The sequence below is a fragment of the Oryctolagus cuniculus genome, chromosome 10, assembly GCF_051225735.1.
Source record: "Oryctolagus cuniculus isolate XC-2025 breed Fujian yellow rabbit chromosome 10, ASM5122573v1, whole genome shotgun sequence".
NCBI classification, from domain to species: Eukaryota; Metazoa; Chordata; class Mammalia; order Lagomorpha; family Leporidae; genus Oryctolagus; species Oryctolagus cuniculus.
Window position 1 is genome coordinate 8536427 of NC_142876.1, and position 9687 is coordinate 8546113.

The window sequence follows — 9687 nt, forward strand, 5'->3', positions numbered from 1 at the left end:
CCATATAAGGTTATTAAACGTATATTAAGTGTCAACAAAATCCTCACTGATCATTAGAGCTAAAGGATCTCACAGAGCAATTATTCAAAATAATTAAAACAGCCCTAATAAGCAAATACAAAAAATCTTACAAATGGAAATGATTATCTGCATTATAAAATGATTTAACAAAATATATAGGTTCCTAAAGATAAGTTCTCTTGACACTTAAAATTATCCAACTTAGAAGAATTTATGTGGATTGGACTCTGTGGCATATGGGTGCTGGCATCCCCTATGGGCGCCAGTTCATGTCCTAGCCACTCATCTTCCAATCCAGCCCTCTGCTTATGGCCCAGGAAACCTAACTCCAGAGCAGCCAGAGGAATGCACGGGGCAAGACATGGGCAGGGCGAAGTGGCCCTTCACACCCTCTTCGGTGCCCTGCCTTCCTAGCACTTCCATGTGTCCAAGAAGTTCCCTGAATCTGCTTTTTAAAGAGTTTTTCTACAACTCAGTCTCCCATCTCCTTCCCTCTCCTGTGAGGGCACAAGGATGGGGGTGGGGCTGAAGGTTCTCACACTGAACACTTGGTCTTTCTGGTGACCACCCCCATCCTGTGGCTGGCTGTCTAGCAGTCCCACACTAACTCATGTCATTGGAAGTGGAAGACGTCCAAGTGCGTGGGCCCCTGCACCCTCATAGGAGACCCGGAAGAAGCTCCTGGCTCCTGATTGGCTCAGCTCTGGCCCTTGCAACCTTTGGGCAAAGAACCAGCAGATGGAAGGAAGATCTTTCTCTGCCTCTCCCTCATTCTGTCTGTAACTCTCTCTCTCAAAAAAATAAATAAATATTAAAAAAAAAAAAAGTTTATGTGGCTAGATGCTATGGCGCACTGGGTTAAGTTACTGCTTGGGATGCCTGCATCCCACATCAGAGCTACTGGTTGGTGTTCCACAGCTGCTCCACCTCCAAACTAGCTTCCTGCTAACGTGATATTAGGAGGCAGTGTGTGATGACTCAAGTAGGTGGGTCCCTGCCTCCCACAGTGGAGACCAGGATGGAGTTCTGGGCTCCTGGCTTCAGCCTGGCCCTGCCCTGGTTGTTGCAGTCAGTTGGGGAGTAAATCAGCAGATGGAAGATCTTCACTCACCACCCCATCATTCTAATAAACAAAATTTTTTTTAAAAAAGCAATTCATGTTACTCACTACAAATCAGTAGGCATTGCATAAATTCAGTTACTCAGAACTCAGGGACAGATACATCTTCCTAAGAGCTCTAACCAAAAACATAATACTTACACTTAAAATTGCATGTGGTTCCCCCCAAGTAAAGAATTTAATATTCACTGATGCAAGCAAAAACATATATGTCTTCCTCTTCACTGGCCAATGTGATGGGAAACTGAATGACAGCAGTGACTAGGCTCTGACAAGCTGCAGGGTATAGAGAAAAGGGATCACAGGCCAGCAAAAGTCAGATGCTATGTCTTAAAAGAGAAAGCAAAACTCCTAAGGCCAACACTGAAAGTTCAACAAAATAAAAATTGAAGCCTCCCTCACTGACCCCCAAAAGAAACAAAACCAACATGTAAATTGAGAGGAAAGCTAAGACAATAACAGATCACTAGAGGAATTCCTGTATCCAGAAGATTCAGACAGGGAAAAGGAAAAAAAAAAAAAAAAAAACTAGAAAAGTACAAAAAAGAAATTATAGGCTGGCACCGCGGCTCACTAGGCTAATCCTCCACCTTGCAGCGCCAGCACACCAGGTTCTAGTCCCAGTAGGAGCGCCGGATTCTTTCCCGGTTGCCCCTCTTCCAGGCCAGCTCTCTGCTGTGGCCCAGGAGTGCAGTGGAGGATGGCCCAAGTGCTTGGGCCCTGCACCCACATGGGAGACCAGGAGAGGCACCTCGCTCCTGCCTTCGGATCAGCGCGGTGTGCCGGCTGCAGCGGGCCAGCCGTGGCGGCCATTGGAGGGTGAACCAACGGCAAAAGGAAGACCTTTCTCTCTGTCTCTCTCTCTCACTATCCACTCTGCCTGTCAAAAAAAAAAAAAAAAAAAAAGGAAAAAAAAGAATGAAAGAAATTATATAAGAAATTTTTAAAATATTCCTAGACCTGAAGAACACAGGTGCACAGAATGAAAAGCCCCATGGATCATTCCATACCACAGAGAAGCAAAGGGTGATCACTGAACATACCACATTGACAATTCAGTGTGAAAGAGACAATACTAAGGTCCCAAGAAGCTTCTAGAAAAAAGTGGCACATGAATGCCTGGGAAACAGGTGGCAACTGAACGAACAACACTAAAAGCCAGAAGACGAGGGAAAGAAGCTTCAAACTTCCAGAAGAAAATTTATTTTCCACAATGAGGGCATTTAATAGCTTAATGGCGCTCCCTGTGCTCTCCCCAGTTCCTGGCATCCTCAGAGGGCCAGAGTCCTCTGGCCAAGGTGTGTGACCTATCACACTCTGATACACCTGTGCCAGTATCAGGCTATGTGACTCTGGCCAAAGATCAGATATAATTAGTAAGGTTCCTTCCAACACTAAAATGCACGAATTCTGCCAAGTGTATAAAACCACTGAAACCCCAGCACAATTCTATCACAGATACTTATTACGTATTCTACATATTCTTTCAGTCTGTAGTATTTGGTAATAACGTTATTCCCTAGGTGTGTGTGTGTGTGTGTCTGTATATACATTTACGTACACTTTTGCTTTAAAAGCAATATCAACAGAAAAACATTACTATTGTCAGAGGAATGGTAATATTTTGTTTAAAATGAAAACTGTTTTGAAACCAAACACTTTTATTACTATAAGCATCAAAACAAAATTTACACAAGGAAAATAACATACATCCAAGATAGTAGGTCTATCGGTCAGACCTCATCTTACTTTGAAAGTGTGCTGTTTCAGCCAGCCGGCATGTTACTGGTGTGGTCAGAACATTATCATAAAAATCATTTAAGCACAACTGTAGGCAGCATCAAATAACTGGCTGCCTAGAGCGCTTGGTCAATATACCCTGTCTAGATATTCTCAAGATTAACACTAAACTAAAAAAAATTGTTTATGTAAACCTTGTAAGAGCCATATATTCCTCTGGCTTCTTCAAGCAGTATTTTAAGCCCAAGTGTGTCTAGGAAACACACTCATGCTGCCAAAAATCACTGGGTCTATACAGATGCTTCTCCAGGTGACCAAATTTTCCTGTTGGTTCAGATGGCACAGTCAGACCATCAACATCCACTCGTCTCACTGTCTGCCTCCCCAGGCTTCAGATAGAGCCGGTGCTTCTTTTCGTCTCTACTAAAGAGTCTGCTCCTAGGGAAAATGGGATAATCTCCACTCCCCAGCAGTCTCCAAGTGCGTCGCTCTTTTCGTAACAAAATGTGATGGCTGTGAACACTATAAAGCAACACTGGGACAGACATCCATCCCCAGAGCAGAAAGTTCTGCAGAGAAGGCAAAGTGCAGTACTTCTGTGCTCCAGGTCTCCCACCAACCATCTGCAGTGCCCTACTGCCAAGCAACTGCACTCTGACCATGTGTACGGCTCATCACTCCGGCAGCCTGCACTACCGCTAACGCTTCGGTGGACTCCATCACTTCCCTCCTTTGACTGCCGCTTTCCTTGCCCTTTGCTCTCACACCTTTTCCCAGACTGGGTTCCTACAAAACAGAACAAAACAAACAAACAAAAAATCTTACACAGCTACTGATGATTAATCAGAATATTCTCTATGACTAAATATGCATGGATTTCATACTCCTTATTAAAAGAAAAAAAGGAAGCAGCACGGGGCAGCCAGCATCGTGGCGTAGGGGGTAAAGCCACCACTTTCAACTCCAGCATCCCATATGGGCTCCAGTTCATGGCCCAGCTGCTCCACTTCCAATCCAGCTTGCTGCTAACGGCCTGGGAAAGCAACATGAGACAACCCAAGTCTATGGGTCCCTGCCACCCACATGGGAGACCGGATAGAGTTCTTGGCTTCTGGCTTCCACCTGGCCCAGTCCTGGCTTTGTGGCCATTTGGGGTGTGAATCAGAGGATGGAAGCTCACACACATGCTCTCTTTCCCCCATCTCTCCCTCTGATTTGCAAATAAATAAAAAATAAGTAACTACAAATCTAAAAGTTTCTGGCACCAAAATATACTTATCTTTTAAACCACAGTCTCTATAAAGCACTCTCTTCCTTATTTTAAGCTAATTATTACTATTTGCATTTGTTCCAAGCACCAAACTAGGATGTTTACACACACTACCTCATTTATTCTTCACATACACTCTGAGAAACAGACCATTATTATTTTTCAGATAATCAACTAAAACAAACAGATCTGAAAGAAAAACCCAGCCCTAGGAAGTGTAAGTGCTGAAATTCAAACCTGAACCTGCATCCCCCTTGGGAGGCTGCCTTCATCGGGTGCAAAACAAACCTTCCAGGTCTCAGGCCTGTTTAAAGGCAACTGTGTCCTTTCTTCGTGCTCAAGCCTGTCTCAGAAATCTGAGGCAGCCAGGAGGTTGTGGATAACCGAGGTCTTACTTTTCCAGACCATGCAGGGAAAGGTGCTTTCTAAATAACTACACTTCTGACAGCAATGAAGATCTGTGCATCTACTCTACAGGCGCCTTTGGTACAGGACCAACTCAAACACACATTGTCACTCTGCAGGCAGAGGCAGTTTTCCCTCTGTGGGGCTATTCCGGCCATGTCGTTACCCGGACTTTGGTTTTATTAGTACTGCGATGTATTTAGCTCAGCAGATCAGCACAGACAAGGATAAACAAACAACACAAACACCAATGGCTTTCTGAGATCAATATATCACTTTCTGTTTACCCCACAGTGACTAAGTGGCCAGGTCCCATGGGATGTGTTAAGGACACCAAAGAGAAGGACAGACCTCAGTAGGTACCCCTGCCTCAGGAAACCTATATGGGCCCAGTCCAGAAACAAGCAAACAAAATAAATACAAACAGCAATCACTGTGATGAAGAAACCATATGATCAATTACTAAAGAGAGCCATAAGAGAATGGTTTCTTTGAGGTGGTGATGCTGGCAATGAGATCTGAGTAAAGGACACTGTAGGCAAACAGAACAGGTGTGCAAAGACCGGGAGAGAAAAGAAAGGTTAGCCCCTAACTCACAAGGCAGACAGGGCTGCTCAAGATGAGGTACAGAACTCTTGTAGCCAAAAGTAAAGAATCTGGATTTTTCTTTAAACAAAATACATAATCAGGATACCTCTGTAAGATGAATTATTATTCCCACCTTAACCTCTTGTGAAAAATAAGACTCAAATGTGACATAAAACTTGTTCAAAGTCATACTGCTAATAAATGTATGCTCTAACACCTCCAGAAATTTGTGTGTGCAATGGGAGAACTGAAATCTTAAATGATTACATCTAAGTGTCTATTCTTGAAACATCAGCACAAACAACAGTCACCTAAAAGCAGTCCCAGCTAGGTAAAATTCGATGTTTGTGTCGAAGATCAATGAAGACCCTGAAGTCGGTTTAAGTAAACTGTGCTCTCGGCCCTAGAGCCTTCACTACTTATTAACTAAACCAACACAATGAATGCCATAATAAATTACCCATTAAACATGAATAACAATTTCACTCTCAATAAAATATGAAACATAACCCATTGCTATTTCTCCTTTAACACCTGACAATAATCTTCATCAATTCAGCCACATAAGAAATTTTAAGACATACTAGTATTAGAAATCTGCCCTTTCTAAAGGGCATCACAGATCTAAGTGCCACTTCTAGAACTGGAAGAGGCCAGGGATGAGGGCAGAGAACTAAAATCCACTGCTCTTCCTTTAAAGGATGCAAAAAAAAATAAAGAAAACAGCAGAAGGTGATCTCCGAAGCCCACCTTTCCTAAGTAACAGAAAGACACGTGCACATCCACTAGCCAGCCTATGTATTATAAATAAGTCAGGGTATCTGACCTCACTCTCTCAACAGAAGTATGTGTATGTCATCCCGTTTCCCAGGATTCCCTATTTGTATGAGAGAGAACAGTAATTGCTTCAAATTCAGAAATGGATATAACTTTTCTCCCTTTCTCAGAGAATATGAGCATTATGACTTTTACACAAGACTACCTCTACCAGCAAAACAAAAGATGCCATCACCAAGTTCCCTTAAGACTAGTCACAGCGGATACCGAGTAGGGTCTTCTCTGAGGAGTGGATTACACGAGGCAGTCCTATGAAGACACAGGTGCCTGCTGTTCCAACAGAAAGAACACCCTTTCAGTTCTGAAGCGCGACCGCAGACACAGGCTGAGGCTAAGCGAAATGACGCCACGCGGAATCCAGTCAGGGCAGCAGAGCTCTTCCGCCCAGCATTGGCACCCAAATCCCTTCCCTGCCACTCCCTGCCGGTGGCCTGCCAAGAGAGGAGGGTCAGGTGGCAGCCTGAGGGTGCGCCCCTGGGTGGGAGGCAGTGTCCAAGGCCTACCTGTCTCCCACAACAAAACGGGAGCAGGAGGACACTTGCTACCAATTGAGAGGGTATTCAATTGAGAGGTGTCCTACCAATTGAGAGGGTATTCAGAAAGGTAATACAGGCAAAAAGAGAAAGCAGAGAGTCCTACAAGAGGAGCAGGCTCAGGTGCGTGACCTGCCTGGTGGGTCCCAGGCCACAAAGAGGAAGGCACTTGCCAACAGCAAGACTCCTCATGGAACCGCCTGTCCAGGTGCCAGCATCCTCCAAGGCGACGCACGCAGACAGATGAGAGAAGGTGCTGGAACCAAAGGGTTAATTAAGGCGGCCCATTTTGTTTATAGCAGGCCAGGACCCGGAACCCTCCCATGCAGGCCTGAGGAGAAACCAGAAAGCCCAGGGAAGGACCACAAGCCTACTTTTCTGGAGTTTTGTAGTCAACAACGCCATTCGCGCGTTTAAGCGGCACGGACTCTGCACTGCACTAAACAGTCCGTGTAAGATCCATTCATTCAAGCAAGTGGATTCCAGGAGTTCACGTTGCGGGAGCTGAGGGCGACGTGGGAGAAGTCCAGACGAAGTGCCGCGAGCATGTCAGCCAGCTCACCCTGCAGCAAACACAAGTTGACGGAGGTTCTTCATGCAACAGCATCGTTATGCCACGCAGCGCGGCGAACCGGGGCAGCCGGCAGCACCGACCCGGCGCGGCCGCCGGGCTCTGCGGCGCACCCCGGGCCCTTCCTTCCCCAGAGCGCGGGTCTCACCTCCCACGGCGCACAATGACCGCACGCGTCCCAAGTTTGGACGCCAGGCCCCGCGCCCGGGGGCGTCCACGGCGGGGCTCCCTCCGCAGTGCCCGAGCACCCGAAGTTGCCAACTCGCGGGGCAGGCCCGTGCCGGCGCCCGCAGCCGGCCACTCACGGCCCGCAGGCACCGGCCGCCACTCCCAACACGGCCCGGTGCCCTCCGCGGCCCCGGCCGAGCCCGGCGGGCGCGGGCCGCGGTTCCCGGGTCGCCGCCCCGGGCGCGCCCCCGCGCGGGCGGCCTCCCCGCGCCGCCGAGCCCCGAGCCCGGCAGGGGTGGCCCGCGCGGGGACCGAGGCGGGGCCGCCGAGTCGCCTAGGCCCCGGCCGCCGCCGCCGCCGCCGCCGCCGCGCAGGCCTCGCCGGGCCCCGGGCCTCCTCCCGGCGAGTTGCGGGCAACAAAGGCGGCGGCCGGGGCCCGGCGCGCCGAGGCCCAGGGGTGGGTCGGGAGGCGCAGCCCGGCGGCCGCGCAGGCCTCGGCCCTGCGCCCCGACCGCCGCCTCCCGGCCTCGCCAGCGGACCCGCCGACCCGGCCCCTCTCGGCAGCCCCGCGCCCGGCGGCCTCCCCGGCGCAGCGCCGCGTCGGATCCGCCCCCCGCGCCCCAGGGAGCAGACGGACCCCGCGGCCGGAGTCCGGGGCTGCGGGAGGGAGCCCCCGACCCTGCCTTCCCCCACCTCCCGGGGCTCCGCAGACTCTCACCCGGCGGCGGCCCGGCTCCGCTTCCTCGCCCAGCGCCGGCGCGACTGCTCGCTCGTCCCCTCCTCCGGCAACTCCTCCTCCCGCCGGCTTCCTCCTGCTGCTGCTGCTGGAGCGGCGCGCACCGCAGCGCCTCGGCCCGGACGCGGAGCGGGTGCGGAGGAGCAGACGGGCCGCCCCGCGCCCACGACTCGGGCCCGCGGCGCAGGCGGGGCCTCCGGGCTCGCGGGGCGGGGCGGCCGCGGGGTGGGCGGGGCGGCCGCGGGGTGGGCGGGGCGAGCGGGCTGGGGGCGTGGGCGGCCCGCCGGGCGCCCCGCGCGGGCCGTGTCCGCGTGCGCCCCGCGCGGGCCGTGTCCGCGTGCGCCCCGCAGCCCCGTGCGTGGCCCCGGCGAACGCCGCGCGGAAGCGGGCCTGGGCCGCCGGCCTGAGGGGGCGAGCGAGGACAGCCGTGCACGCGCCCCGCGGAGCCACAAGTGGAGCCGCTCGTCCCGCGCCTCCCGTGGCTCAGTCAGGGAAACTGCTTTACAAAGTAATATTTCCAGCCGTCCGCTTTCGCGAGTGGGCCTACAGGGACTGAGGGTCGTCTGTGCCCGGACTCCCGGGTGGTGTGAAGTAAGGTCGGGTGTTCACGCCCCCCCACCCCCGTGAGTGCAGAATGGTGCTATGTGCTTTTTGTGCGTGAGAATCTACAAGAAAAAGGATTAGAAACAATCATCAGTACCTTCAGAAGGTGGGTGTGGGAGAGAGGGTATTACTGAGATCCAGCTTAAGAAGGTGCACTTGTCAGAGTTGGTTCTTCAATAGTGTGAAGCTTTTTAAAAGAAAAATTGAAGGTATAAAGAAATAAGGCTAGGAAAACAAAGTCTTCAAAGTTGTTAAGGTGTGAACTTGTACCAGAATTACATCCCCCCTAAAGCTGTGCATTTATAAAAAGTTCAAATCATTGAGTTTAACTTCTAAAAGTGTTTGATATGCAACACTAACTTAAACACTGAGTCAACACAAAATCGGGATTAACAACAGGAAATTTTCTCCAGTGATTGGGTCGTTTTCTGTAACTGAATGGCATACACAAAGCTGATGTCATTTCTGGTGTGTTATTAACCTGATTAATGGCCATCGTCTTCATTTTTTCCGTGAATAATTAATAAGCTATCATTGTTAGCCTGATTTAATTGCAACGTCTAGTCATGGCAAAATGCAGATTCAAACAGAACTGTCAGAGAAGTTAGTGGTGATGGGGCACAGTCACTAGAAGAGAAACCAACGCAGACCCTGGGAGGCAGCAGTGACAGCTGAAGCACTTGGGTTCCTAACACCCAGGGGGAGACCTGGATTGAGTTCTAGGCTCCCAGCTTTGGCCCAGCCCCAGTCTGCTGCAGGCATCTGAAGAATGAGCCAGGCTGCCTTGGAAATATAAATACATAATTTGTAAAAATAAATGAAAGAAGCAAACTTTTCAATCTCATCATGTTGTGATGCCAGTGTTTCCTTGTTTGCTCTCAAAAAGACAATAAACAAGATTGTGCAGTCATAGCTTGGCTCCTCAGCACGGGGCTGAACTCACTCCTCAGACTTCTGAATGCATGGTCAACATTTTGGGCTTCTGAGTCTGGCAGAGCTGGACCGGCATCATAGCTTTGACAGCTCATGTAGCTGCTTTCTCAGTTGTAAGCTCAATTTATACTTGAGAGGGGAGTGAATGGGTTCTAATATTAA

At 50.1% G+C, this 9687-nt stretch overlaps 1 protein-coding gene across 7 annotated transcripts in view; it reads right to left on the reverse strand.

The window, feature by feature from the left end:
• Window positions 1–8201, reverse strand: part of SOCS6 (suppressor of cytokine signaling 6) — a 48070-nt gene extending 39869 nt beyond the window's left edge. For 4 of the 7 annotated variants that reach the window (XM_051851111.3, XM_051851115.3, XM_051851113.3 and 1 more), the window contains exons 1-2: window positions 7972–8190; window positions 6889–7077 (exon numbers count right to left, since the gene is read on the reverse strand). The gene's annotated coding sequence lies outside the window, so the exon portion shown is untranslated. Of the gene's footprint in view, window positions 1–6888; window positions 7078–7971 lie in introns of all 7 variants that reach the window. The other 3 variants (XR_016213878.1, XR_016213879.1, XM_051851112.3) reach the window with 3 other exon arrangements.
• Window positions 8202–9687: the final 1486 nt, after the last annotated feature.